The following is a 14432-nucleotide window of genomic DNA, read 5'->3' as shown; positions in this document are numbered from 1 at the left end:
ATGCCCACGATTCAAGAACTCATAACTTTTATAGAGCTACTCTTACACTTGCAGCTAAATGCATACCAAAGTACTCTTCTGCATTACTGCTGTAATTCATAAGCTGATAATGGAATGTGTAGCCCCACATAGTGCCTGCTGCTTTGACTCTTCTAATCAGGAGAACTGATGTGGTTCTGCTGCCATGTTCATACCATCAAGAATTAGGACAGGAAGTCTCCATCACAATTGGCTCTCTGTTTTCCCTGTACAGATGTGGCTTTGTTAGCAAATGACTTGTCTAACTTACTGCCATTTTTTAACCCATGTCAATATTATTGATTTGTATGCTGACTGTAGAACTTCTCTTATTGCAGGCATATTCCTGGAAAGCTAGAATGAGAGTTTTGTTTTTTGATGTTTTTTTTTTTTTTTTCCTCAAACTCATTTCCTTTTGACTAAATTATTAAGCCACCTCCTTACTGGTTTACTGGTGTTCTGCAAGGTGCATATTGAGGGAAGAATGGCTACTACTCCACTGTAGTGGAGATTGTCAGCATTGACTCTAAAGCTCAATACGAGATTTTCTTTTTTTTTTTTTTTTTTTTTTTTTTTTTTTTTTTTTTTTTTAGCATTTTAGGAAGCTAGCCTTAAGAAATGATTGGCTTTAAAGCAGTGAAAAATGTTGATACCGTATTGGCTCATGGAAGACTTAGTTTCAATAATGCTTTTTTTAATTTAGCAGAAAGGAAGTGGAGCAGTATACAGAGTCAGGAGTAGAGGGAGAGGTGTCTTCTGTATTTTGTAACTCGGTTGAAGAAATTGATTTGTTAGTTGTGGGTAAGGGTAATTACATGCCATCCTGTGTATTTCAGGCACCAGATGGTATAATGAAAGCTGCTGTTAGTAGAAAAAGAGTAACCTTAACTTAGAGACATTGTGTGGAAAACTTGTTTGAAGAGGAAGAGGATGTTGGATGTTGCCCTCTCCTTGAAATGAGTAGGAAGAAGTGATGTTATATTTATTATACATTGTTCATTATTGTGTACAGTAGAAGTAATAATTAAGTTTTATAGGGCATGTTCAACGTCTGTGGTGTAGTATTGGCTGTGTTATTCACACATCTGTCTCAAGAATAGAGGGTGTGAATGTGTATGCTGTTAGAATGAATCATTAGCTGCTTGTGCTCTTTATTGAATATTAGAGACTGAGTTTGCTGGGAAAAAAAAAAAAAAAAAAAACAGTTTCTAAAAATTTCATTTTGTGGCAGAAGGACCAGTGGATGTAATCACATATTTAGTTTATGGACACATTAATAGAAATAATCTTAAAAAAAAAAAAAAAAAAAAAAAAAAAAAAAAAAAAATATTGTCCAGGTCTATCCCTCAGATAATACATGTGTTAAGGAACCAGACAAACAAAAAGTTGGCTGAATTTGCATATTACCTCTGAAAATCAGGTGCATTTATGGAATGAGTCCCAATGTGATCTTAAGGAATTCAAACTAAGCATGTATGTCTGCATGCTTTTATATATAGGTACAGATTCTGTCTACAAATAGAAGCTTTCTTATGTGAACATGTGTGGAAATTTAACTCCTAGAAGAAAACTTCAGATACACACATACTGTCATGATAATATAGACAGAAGTTCTGATGGTCATATTTGTGCATGAACATGCTGTTGGCTATCCAGAGATGAAAGGGAGCTTAAAATGTGACCCAAACAATATTTTGTAGGCACTTTGTTTAACAGATCTCAACTAAGTGATAAATGCTCTGTCAAAGTTTAGCTGTGTTTGTCATGTGCACGAGTAGGTAGAATGATGAAAATACAGTCACTTCTTGAAAAGAGGGACAAGTTGATACCTGAAATGACAGGGAAGCTGTAGGAAGAGCAGTCAGCCTGTGAGTAAGAGGGAAGGTGATGTCATGTGAATGCTATCATGGGATTTGGGTAGTTTCACTGCAGGCTCTCTCCAAGTCTTACAGCCTTCAACAAGTTAATGAATCTGTTTTCACCATGGTTCTCTCGTTGCATAAGACAGCTGCAGGATTTTCCATTTCCAGCCTCTGGTTTTAAGCTCCTTTGGGACGGAGATATGGTGCATGAGGTGCTGGCCCTCATGCTGCTGTGGGAGTAAGTAGCAGTATTGCGAACGTGACCAGCACCATTGCTCTTTGAAGAAACAGTAGCTCTTAGAAATTTCTAAATATGAATGGTTTTACTGTTTCTGACAAATGCAGTTCTGAGTATCTGCTCTTCGGCTTTGCAAATAAAGCCTGATCTACCTCCTGAAGTGGTCAAGTGCTTGTTATCTTCCTTGGTGAAGGAGCAAGCGTATAGACCTTGTTTGTATTGTAGTATTTTCTGATGCCGTGTGTGAAACTTGTGTAGAACTCCAAAGTCTCAAAATTTATTTCCTTATAGATGAGGAAATCTTCCTCCCTGTAGAACAGTGTATTTTATATGCTGATTATGGGGCTAAAGGCAGCATGTGCTGTAAGCATAAAGTTCTTCTTCCATTTCATATTACTTATGACTTCTTTGTAAAGCAAAGTGGTTGTGTTTGAAGCCAAATATTTCTGATTGGCCAGAAATATGAAAGAAGGTAATATGGATCTGACAGGGGAGGAACAACACTGCTACTGCAACATTTATTTGCAGTAAAGTGGAAGTAGCTTTTCCTGATTCCTGTTGTCAAAGCATTGAGCAACACTGCAGGGGCTTCAGATTGAGCAGAACTGCCATGCGGGGTTGGATTTTCTGGTAATAATGAACAAGATGGTGTTCTGCTCTGAGATTAATAACAGGCTGTTTTTTTTTGTTGTTGTTGTTGTTGTTTGTTTTTTTTAAGAATAAAAATACATTTTTGACTAAAGCAATCTGAGTAATTAATTAGTATCATGCTTCAAGAGGTTTTATTTTTTTTTTTTTAATGGCACTGCTGTCCGGTATGAACAGGCATCTCACCGGGTAACCAGGCTGGAGCATTTTTCCAAAATGAGGTCTGGGTTTAAGAAGCACTTACTTGCAGGTGTGCGTCCCAATCACATCAGCTGAAATTCTGCACGTGCTCATCTGATGAAAGAGAATTTCTTCAATCCTGTTCTATTCTACAGTGATTTACCCACACACTTTTCCTCCTTTCACAGTTGCACACTTCATCATTTATGGAAAAGTTGTTTTTCATACTTAGATAATTCCATTTTACATAACTTTACCTAATCTATTGAAACAAACAAACAAACAAACAAACAAATGGCTATTCTGTTGACTTATAGTTGTAATAACTGTAAGCAATGAGAATGAATTTATTACTAGTATGAAAAATAGCGAAAGATATTGGCAGTGTTTATGCAAAGGCAGAAATTTATATTTGTTTTAGACTTGTATTCTTTAGTGCCATAAAAATCTGATTGTAAGTATGTAAGGTGAAATATGTTTTAATAGCACTGTGTCAGGCAGCTGTGGAAATTTCCCAGTTTGAGCTTGTGCAGGCATTTCGGTACTATAAGGTCCATACACCTTAAAGTGCCTTTTTTTAAGAGAAGGCACTTATGTGGGCTGTCGAGAATCACCAATACTGCATTTTGAGTATTACACTTGCATTTTAATTTAGGTAACCAGCTAATTTGACTGAAGTTTACTGTGCGGTCACCTTATTTATAAATAACTTTAAGCAACATCCCTGTTGTGGCAAGTTTATAAAGTCCTCCCAGGTTTCACAAACCAGGGAACTGCAGCCTACTGTCGGAGCTGGATGTTTGTGGAATCGTCTGGGTTGACTCTTACGAAGGAATTGACAGGCTTAATTCATCGCCAACTAAAATACATTGCTATGTGAAAAGTTGACACTCTGGACTACGTAGACTTTCAGTGGTAGCTAGTGGAAAAATCTCAGTTCTCTGGGCTCCAGGGACAACCAGTGTGATTTGTGAAAGTCTGCTGTGAGGGTTGTTGCATTGTGGATTCCAACTGGCCTTTTGGGCAGTGTGTGAGGAACTGAGCTATGTAAGCCTACTGGGGCAATTCCCTAACAGGACAAAAGCTTGTCTTTGTCAGACTTGAAGTTGTTGCATGTTGTATGTATGTTGCCCTCATGGAAAGGGATCTGGGGATTCTAGTTGGCAGCAAATTGATTCTGAGGCAGCAGCGTGCCCTGGCAGCCCAGAGAGCCAACCATACCTGGGGTGCACCAGGCCCAGCACTGCCAGCAGGGCAGGGGCAGCGGCTGTCCCCTCTGCAATGTGCTGTGCAGCCTCACCTCCAGCACTGCGTGCGGGTTGGGTGCCACAATGTAGGAAGCACATCAAGCTGTAGAGAGTGTCCAAAGGAGGGCTGTGAGGATGGGGAAGAGTCCTAGAGAGCAAGGTGTGTGAGGAGCAGCTGAGTCCTCTGATTTGCTTAGCACAGAGCAGAGGAGCTGAGGGGAGTCCTGATGGCAGCTGTAGCTCCTCACGGGGAGCGGAGCGGCAGGGCTGAGCTCTGCTCTGTGTGACAGCAACAGGGCTGAGGGAACAGCACAGAGGGGGCAGCTGGGTGTCAAGGAGAAATTCCTCACCAGAGAGCAGTGGGCACAGCACCAAGTGCTGTGGAGGAGCATTTGGACAGTGCTCTCAGGTATAGGGTTTGAATTTTGTGTGGTGCTATTTGGGGCTGGGAGTTGGACTCAGTGATCCTTATGGGTCCCTTCTAATTCAGGATATGCTTTGATTCTGTGGTTGCCTGTCTGTTGCCTAATAGGGGCCTGTGGTAGTCCAAGGCATTAGATACTCTTCTAAAATAGAGTGTCTAGAAGATGAGGTGGCCATAGTGGAAAGAAATGCCTGCTTCTGGGCACGTTCTCCCCAGGAGCACAACCTCTGCATGTCAGTGCATACTCAGCTCTCCACAAAGATCTTTGGACTTCGCGTGCAAGTACATTTCACATCCTGAGGTCTCAGCTGTCACTGCTTTATTTTCACCAGCCTTGACATCTGTTGGAGTTTCCTTTTGAATATTTCTGTCTAAAAGCAGCTGCACTCTTGCCATGTCTTTCTCTGGTCTCATGTCTATCCCTCTAATCCAGGCAGTGCAGCTTTGCAGTGCAGCTTTGCTCTGTGGGCACTGCCAGACTGGGGGTGGTGTGAATGCCTGTCCACAGTGGTAGGTCCTCATGTGAAAGAAACAGGATCTTCTCCCTGGAATTAGACCAAAACAGTGAGGTTAGTGTCAAGGCCTAAGTTGGTCGCATAGGAGACAATGTGCTCTGATTTTTAGCCTGATCCAGAAGCAGGGAAAAATCTCTACTGCAGGGATGTTCCATTTCTTGTTGAGCTCCAGGGACAGCTTTGGTGTGAGGAGTCTGGATGATGCAGCTCTGGAACAAGTAAAATGTAATTAGTCCTTTGGCCAAGAAAGTCCTTTTCAGTCTACGAGGTGCTCAGCTGTTCAGCCCAATTTCTGTTATGCATTTGCACTTAAGAAATACCAGTCTATAGCAGTCTCAGCCCAGATACATTTGCTTGACTCATTGTTCATCTCAGGATAAAGGCTCATTTTGCCAGGTGTTAATGCTTCAAATTGCTTCTGTTTGGTTAATATCTCCTAATTGCTTTGTAGTTTAGTTTCAGATTAAATCTTCCATCAGCCTGCAAAATGAAGCAACACATACATGTTAAACTGCAGAAACAACTGGTCTTTGTTGATGTTTTTTATACTAGGTTGGAGTAGATGTTTTTTTCTTTTAACAGCTACCAGCTTGTGTAAACATGCATCAAAAAATTACAATCAGCACCAGAGTGATGCAGGAAACATTCATTCCTGCTTTTAAAAATAAAATAAAATGGAAAAGGATGAGGAACGTGAATGCGTCAAATCTCTAGGTGTGCCTGCAAGTGAGGAAATGAAAGCTGAAGTGCAGATTTGTAGCTGCTTTGAAAAGATGCTCTGAGCCAAAAGGGAAGGTGTGGTGGTGTACATCCCAGGAAATCTGTGGGCTGCTTTCAGATATATCCTGCCTTGGGGGTTTCTCTATAGATGCGAGATGGGAAGTGCTACGGCATTATGAAGTTCATGCCAACATGCAGTGTGAAAGTATCAATGACAGCAGAAGGGTTGTGGAATTTCTGTGCATTGATACAAATACCTGCTCCTTTTCTGTTCGGTGTTTTTTGTTGTTGTTGTGGTTTGTTTATTTTGGAAAGCTGTTCCCTTCTGGCAGCTTACTAGTGAAAAAACTAAAAAGGAGTAAATTTTTCTTAAATGTAATTTCTACGAAAATTGAAGAAGGAAAAAATGCCTTGCTCTGTAGATGCTTTATTTTGTATTGTCACAACTGCAGAAAAATCAAAGCACATGCTAATAACAGTAGGATTACTGGAAGGAAACATATCTGGTCAGAGTGAATGAGTGGACTAAGCAAAAGCTGGAGATTGCTTTTCAGGGGGCTGTGACCTTGAGGGGCTGGATATAATGAATGCAGTGTTTCAGGCTGCCTTTTTACCTTGCAACTACTGCATGCCATTGGTATTCATCAGCATGGGTGAGGCACTGCAGTGGAAAGCTTCCCAAAGCATCATCTCACCTCTGAGAGGAGCTGATAAAATGCAAAACTTCAATGCTCTTGCAGGATCAGTATATTTATTTGAACTTAATGGCTAACTTTATCTAAAATATACATGTTGTTGCTGAATGTTCCTTTAGTATAGAATCCCAGGGTTTCTGCTAAGCTTCATTTTCTATGTTTGTTCACACGCATATGAAGTACTAACAGCATGCTTTGGTGCCACATAACCTCTAACAATGCTGGGGTTAGCTCTGGTTTTTGGGCTTAAACCATTGAATAACTGAATGGGAGAATGTACTTAGGTTTGGTTTCTTCTCCTCTTCTGCATCCTAATCCTCCCCGTCCCCAGAGATCCCTGTTTTGCTTCTTCATTGGGTGTTTTCACCTATCACCAAAATAGTTGTTTTCAAATGCCTCTTGCGATTGATTTTTTTTTAATAAGGACATTCAGGTAGTTTGAGAAGTAACTTGTGAGTGGCTAGTTCATATTTAGTGACATTTTGCTCTTTGTTTCAGGGTTGGTAGATGAGGGCATATTTCTATCCTATTTAAAAGTTATTTGGAAGTTGAATTAGAATATAGGTTTTTATCCTCTACAATTTAAGATATTGTCTTTATGTTTCAGAGGAGTGAGGGGTTCTTGCACATTGAAGTGCAATCAAGCCATATATAACTCACATCTCACTTCATGGTTGAGTCTCTCCTTGAGTTTCTCACTTGGGAAAAAAGGAAGAGTCTTAGTAATCACTGGAGAGGGAGGCCATGGTCAGAGCAGCTACCGACAGATAGTTCTTCTGCCTGATCTGGGTAAGTCTATAACACCATATGCCAAGGATGTCAGTGAGGAAAAGTTGAGAAGCATGGAGCTGTTTAGTCTGCAGAAGGCTGAGAGGGGATCTTAACAGTGCTTATAAAGAGTCAAGTGAGTGGGGCCAGGTTCTTTTTGGTGGTGCCAAAGGAGAGTACAGGGAGCAATGGGCACAAACTAGAGCACAGAAAAGAAAGTTCTGTCTGAACTTGAGGAAAAACTTCTTTACTTTGAGAGTGGCAAAGTGCTGTAACAGGCTGCCCACAGCACTTGTGGAGTATCCTCTGGAGAACCCACCCGGATGCTTTCTTGTATAACTTACTCTAGGGAACCTGCTTTGATAGGAGATTGGGATCTCCAGAAGTCCCTTCTAACCTCTATGATTCTGTGATACTATGATAACGTATACCCTGACTGCTGTGACAGGTGCTTGCTTCTGTCCTGTTACTTGAAGTTCCCATAACACTCCAGCAAACACTCTTGTACCTTTCTTTGTAGAACTATCGTAGCACATGCTACTTAGGAGGATTTAATTAGAAAGCTGTTGTCTGTAATTAGAAAACATCTTTTTTGCTGTACAGCAATGAACTTCTAGAAGTTGGAGGGCAAAAGGTGCTCAGTATCATGTGCCATAAAAAGCACAAGCATCTTCCTGAGTTACCTCTGAAGAAGGAAGAGACGTACTGCTTTGATTGTCCTTCAGCAAAGTGTTGTGAGGTGTCTTCCATGAAGCTTCCTGCATGTGAAAAGCCGACTTGGTATGGCTGATGCTCACTGGTACAGCACTGACCCTCAACACTGTGAGCTCCCTGGTGTGTACCCTCCGCACATGGCTTCATCCCCAAAGCCTGAGTAGCTGGCTGCTATATGCATGTTTCTGTTTTGATGCTTGGGAATATGCCTGTGCTCTGCCTTTTAATAATAACATATGCCATTATTTTTTGCTTAATTGGTTGTGTTTTCATCAGGTGATCTCCAGACAGGTGATTTGCAGTTGCTCAGTGATTGTTGTGGTTTGCAGCATACAAATTAGTGTGGGAAGCAGCTAACATGAGCCTTGCAGTTGTAGGCTTCAGGGGCAGGATCTGCTTTTTCTATGCTTGCCTGGAGTGCAGAAGATGAGGAGGAAGAACATGGAGGAGTGCAGGGCTGCCCTTCCTTGAGATGTTCATGTGTTGCTCTAATGAGGGATCATCCTGTATTCTAAGCCTGCTCGTGAAAGCCTGGCACAACAGTTGGGCTCTGTATGTAGAGATGTGCACAGATTTTAAGATTCCTTTTTAATTAATTATTTTTTAAGAATTTTAAGGGTGCTTACATCCTGAATTTGTAGCACTGGTTCCCAGTCACCTCCAGGTGTTTCATAAACCATGCTGGACTTCTCGTTGTCTTGGTTTGATAACATCCACCTGGGTTTCCAAAATCAGCCTCAGCTCTGCTGCTGCCAAATCACTGAAGCCAGTTGATGCAGTCCAGAAAACCACATTTTCCTAGCTGGGTGTAGACAGGGCAAATGCTTATTTTTCACTCATCACATGTACATGGAGTCAACTAGGCTGTAGGGTGATCTAAGCTGTTGGACTCGATGTGGTGAAAAGATATTTCTCCTAGATTCAGAACATTGCCTCTGATATATTATAGCGAATACAGGTAGGGTCGAGTGAGTGGTGAGCTCAGGTGAATGTTACTGGGAATTGCAGCCAGGGGGTGGAGGACCTGAGTTCTGTCTACAGAGCTTGGGGCAGCCCAGATCTGCCAACCACTGATAGCTGAGGCCTTGCTGGGATTTTCTCCCAAGCCTGAGTTCAGCCAGCTGGGTGGGACTTTGAAAGGCAAGGGTGACATGGTGCTTAGGAGGTGTGGCTGAACAGACCCAGCAGCACAGTCTCATTTACCAGCTGTTGTCCAGACTTCTTAAGATTAATTTTAATGTTATTGTGAGGATATTATATATTTCATGTTTAGGAACCAAATAATGGAAAGCAAATTACATATACTACTTCTTCTTAAGACAGTGATGTGTATCCTGGGAAGTCTGTCATTTGCCTGGCTGTTACTGCCTCCTGTTCCACTGTGAATGGTGATAGAAAAATTTAGGATGGCCCCAAGCTCTTTTCTTCTATGTTGCTTACATCTCCCCTCTGGTCACCAACAACTGCCTCCTCTTCTAGTTCATTTCTCATCCTTCTGAATGACTTATCTTCCTTATTGAGTTCTAACAGCTCACTTTCTCCCCCCTCCCAAGCTAAGATGCAGTGCAGAGTACTGGAGGCACTGTTGTGCTCAGGGCCATCTGTTCTGCTGAGGATTTACAGAGGGACTTGAAACTGCATGTCTGCTAGACAAAAGTTGCTGTACGTGTTCCCCTCTTCCCAAAATCTCGATGCTGGATTTTCTTCTGCTATGATAGCGCTACTGTTTCCTACTTGTCATCCTCGGGAGCTGACAACCACATCTTCAGAGCTTTGTGAATGAACTTAGTTGCTATTTGGCTTTTCATCTAGTGGTGTTGCTTATTCAAGCTAAGCAGCAGAAGGTGGGATGAAGCATGCCTGTCCACCTGCATGTATGAAGGTTCATCTCTGCTCTGTCTGTGTGGAGAATAGCTGGAAACTGTATGTTGTTGTGTTTTGTTTGTTTGTTTAAAGCTTTTTTGTCTAAAGTGGTCATCATGCAGGAAGTGATGGCGATTTGAAGGCCTGGGGATGGTAACAATGTATTTCAGTTTGTTGTCAAGTCAGTAACAGTAATAATATCTGTTTTAATCCAGTTACTTTTAAAGTGGCACTCTATTGCTGGTGTTGCACTGTCTCCAGTTACTGCAACAGAAGGAGATGGATTCTGTTCAAGGTTAATCAACAGCTGCTGCCCAGACCTCAGGAGCTGGAGCTGCTGCTTTGATCTGTTGTGGGGGTGGAGAGGCAACAGAAACACCAAGCTTTCAGGAGATTTTGTTCTGCACGAAACTGTCCTACACTGACCTTATATCCCCTGGAAACTTCTTTGTGGCTTTGTTCTGCTTTAAAACAGTAAAGCACAGCAGTATGGCCTAGGAGGCAGAGCCAAATTCATTGACAGGAAGGTGTTGGTAATTTATTCCTCTTCTCTCTGAGGAAATTACACTTACTGCCTTCTAAAAATGAATTTTATTGCATTCAGCCAGATTCAGTATTTACTAAGATTTTAGTGTGTAGTCATTTTGGGTAGTTGAGACACGGGATTAGATTAAATGCTCAAATACATTCCAGAAGTGTGCTTTCACTCATTCTCTGCAGAGACAGGATTTCAGTAGTCCTTCTCCATCACTTCTTCTGCCTTTCCTGAGGAAAAATGATGGTTTTACTGCACTCCATAGTGGGACGCAGAATGTCTGGAGAGAGAGAGAACTCATTAGTTAACTTAAAGTGACTTTTGAAATATTCATTTATTTCTGTCTCTCAGGGTGTGTGGCAGCAGAGTGCACAGACTTTAGTAATAATTCTGGTACTTCAGCCACTCCTGAAATCCAGTGCTGGGGAATCTTTTTTTTTTGGTGAGCCTGAAAAGCCTGAACTGGGAAACATGGACACTGCAGAGAAGGGGACCTAGATCCAGAGCAGTATTCTGAATTACACATTAATATGCTGGACAAAAGGCCATGTTTGTTTCTCTGGGTTTTCTGTTTGGGAGGCTGAATGCCTCATGAGTTAAGGTCAGTAAGAGAGATCCTACTTACAGTGAACTTTGAGTTTGCCAGTGAATAGTCTAGCCGGGCATGCACTGAGCATATTAGGATTTTTGGGTGCAATGAAGGGCAAATTTTCAGAAGTAACAGAGTTCATTAATACCAAATTAGTAAGGTTATATTTTTGTCAAGATAGCTTTTTTTTCCTTCTTGCTGTGGCCCTCCTAGTGATTGGTTTATGTATTTGTAAACAGGAAGAATGAAGATAAATGTCTAGCTTGTGGAAGATAACCAAGACCACATTAAAAAACAATGTCTAGCTTGCCCTAGTTAATAACATCTCTTCCTCCTTAGAATTTAGGTTTGGAGCCAACCTACTGTAGTGCATAAATGAAGGGTTCTCTAAATAGGTATTGACTGTTGTTCCCTTTGCTTTGTCACAGCTTAATAGCAAATACTTTTTGAATGGAGATGTGACAATAACTTATATTCGTTCTTCTTATTTTAAGGCAGTTTTGGCTACTTTGAATTCAATTGCTTTGATGGGAGAACTGAATTTTACAATACAATATGTGAGTGAGTAGCATTTTGTCTTGGATGAGAACAGTTATTAGGCAATATATCCTTGTTCATCCGTATGTATATACACACTATACCTATGCACTTACAGCAGTTTTGTGGCTGTTGTTCATTTGTTGTTCATAGTTTTGTGGCTATTGCACGGCTCATTGGCTGCATCTCCAGTGGGTTCAGAAGAAGTTCTGGCTTGGAAGTCATTCCTCGCTTCCAGGCCTCTGGTTCTGAGAAGTCTCAGAACTTTATTTCACTGAATCCTTTTTTATTATTTGCTTTTTGAAGTAAAGTCAAAGTGAAGATGCAGACATGTTTCAGAGGTGTTGACACCTTCCTAGAAGACGCTGCAGGAGATAGCAGGCGTTTCAAGCCACTTATCTCTTGCGCTTGGTCAGGAATTGTGAAATGAAAGTGCATCTGAATTCTGTGATCAAAGTTGGAATATTTTTTTTTAGATCTGAAGACTGTTAAATGCTAAGTCTTGTCTGTAAATTAACAAGTAATGAGGATTTTGTTCTCAAGATTGTCACTTGCCTGCAGCAAACGTGCTTCTGAGGGACTGTAGTGCAGTTGCGGAGCTAACTGGGCATGGAAGGCGACTGTAACTTCCTGCTAGATCTTTTGCCAAGACCTTAATTTTCCGTCTCCCAGACTGGGAGGTCCCACAATCCATCCTGAAACGCATAGACGTTTTATTGTTGAGCTACCTCACCACAGCACAGGTTGTATTTGCATTTCAGATGCCCCAGGCTCCGCAAACTGCATTGTTCCAGCCTCTCTGAATAGTGGCCATTGACCCCTAACAATGTACATTTGTTTAAATCAAACTGTTCCATGCTTGCTTATTTTAGGGATAGGCCAGCCAACTGAATGCTTCTGTTCAGGCCTCTCTGTTGGCTTCAGAGCCAGAAAATTGCAGAATTCATTATTTAATTTCACTATAGAAAACACTGTCCTCCTTATGAGGGGCTATTTTGAATGCTGAGGTTTTGGCAAATATTGTTGTGGTTTAATGTTTATAAGCTTTTTCATTGCCCTTGAAAGCATAAACTTCATGTTACTTGAGCTCAGAGAATTTGCAAATAATAAACCAGCTGAAAAATGGAATATTGGTTGTCCTGAAGCGCTTTTGGACAAATAGGATTGTTGTGGCATATTTGTGTATTTAGATGGGTCAAATTCAGAGGTGAAGACAGACTGGTAGGAATGCTGGAAGCCCTGCAGCAAGCTGCTGAAACTTTCCTCTGGGAGGTGGGAGGCCAGGGCCAAGTCCCCTTGGCTGTGCTGCCTCAGGAGTGTTACTGTGGGTGTTACTGATGTATGTGTGGGTGAAACAATGGGGCTGAGGACATGGAGATGGCACTGCTAGGGATGCTTTGGTGGTTTAGCCAAGTTAGCACGAGAGAAGAACCTTTTGCTCTCTGCCCTGGCAGGCTGTGGTAGATGCTGCTTGGTGCTGAAGATCACAGAATCATTTAGGTTGGAAAAGACCTGGAAGATCAGAGGGTCCAACCATCACCTCATGCTACAAGGCCACCACTAAAACATGTCCCTAAGTACCACATCCATGTATCTCTGAAATACCTTTACAGACAGTGACTCCACCACCTCCCTGGTTAGCCTGTTCACCACTCCTGAGGTACACATAGGACATTTCTGTTCATTGGCTTTGCCAGGAAGGAGCCAGGGAGGCCAGAGAGCAAACCCTCCCTACAGAGCAAGATGCTTGCTGGCCCTCGGGCTCCTGTGCCTGACTGAGCGTACACTGAGGGCACTGGGGAAGGTGCCCTTGAGTGCCTCAGTCTTGCTATAAACCTGCAAACCATCTGGCTCAAAGTTTTGGAAGTAAAATGGCAAACAAACACAGTTTGACAAAAGATGGAGTGGGAGGAGATATCACAGATGCTCTTATTTGATTTTCTGTGTGACTGAGCTCTTGCCGTTCAGAGAAACCCAGCAGCAAAAGTTTTTGTATTCTTTGTGAGCATTACTGTTTCTCAGTGCTGATGTTCTCCCAGCATGGAAACAAGAATGATATTTATTCAATGTTAAGTGTATACAGCTTGTAATGTGGCTGAACTCTGTGGTATGAGTTACATGAGCCATGTAACAGAAATAAACTATGCTTGTCTTAATTGTTCATTAAGAATTTGCACTCATAACAGCTTTTAAAAGGCTTAAATCTAGTTCTAATTAAAATCTAAATCAAATTCAGGTAAAGATGATCTTTGGAGGTTGACATGCAAGATTAATTATTAGAATTGTTGTTTGTTTTTTGATAATGATCATACAGACTAAGTCTCAACCTTCTGATTATCAGGGTACATCCTAGCCCACCTCTATCACACCTTTGCCCCTTTTCTTCAAATTCTCTGGAGAGAATTTGTCTGTTCTGGTGGGGAGGAGACACAAAACCTTCTCTCTACATATAAACCCTAAAATACTGTGTTTCTGATATGGAGCCTGCTGTGTCTGTGCAGAGAACAGGTGTACAGTCTGGATTTGAGGTTCATACCACTGGGGTGTTGCAGCTGAATAGCTTTGGGTGTTTCTCCTTGAGGGTTGTAGATAGCTGGTTTAAAAACTAAAGTAGTTTGTGCCTGCCCTGTCTTGACTTTGGTGGCTTGCTGATTGTATCTGTGTTGCCTCTTTGGATCTAAAAACCAAATACTATTTCTCTGTAGCTTTACTTGTTGGTGATTTTATGAAATCCTGAGTTCTTGTGCAGCCATCAGAGCAGGGCAGGATAAAGAGCAAAGAGTTGAGAGACAATATGAAAGGTGATAGAGGTGAAGTGCTGTGATCCTAACAGAGGTTGAAAATAAGCAGGTAGCGAGCTTGCTGGCTTAGAGGAGCAT

The 14432-nt window shown here is 41.6% G+C and overlaps 1 protein-coding gene across 1 annotated transcript in view; it reads left to right on the top strand.

The window, feature by feature from the left end:
- Positions 1-14432, top strand: part of MYO10 (myosin X) — a gene marked incomplete at both ends in the record, with an annotated part of 150740 nt that overhangs the window by 14367 nt on the left and 121941 nt on the right. The window lies entirely within an intron of this gene.

This window comes from Tetrao urogallus (assembly GCF_951394365.1).
Source record: "Tetrao urogallus genome assembly, chromosome: 3".
Lineage (NCBI taxonomy): Eukaryota > Metazoa > Chordata > Aves > Galliformes > Phasianidae > Tetrao > Tetrao urogallus.
Note: the sequence above shows the minus strand (reverse complement) of the source record. Positions and strands in the feature narration are given on the sequence as shown.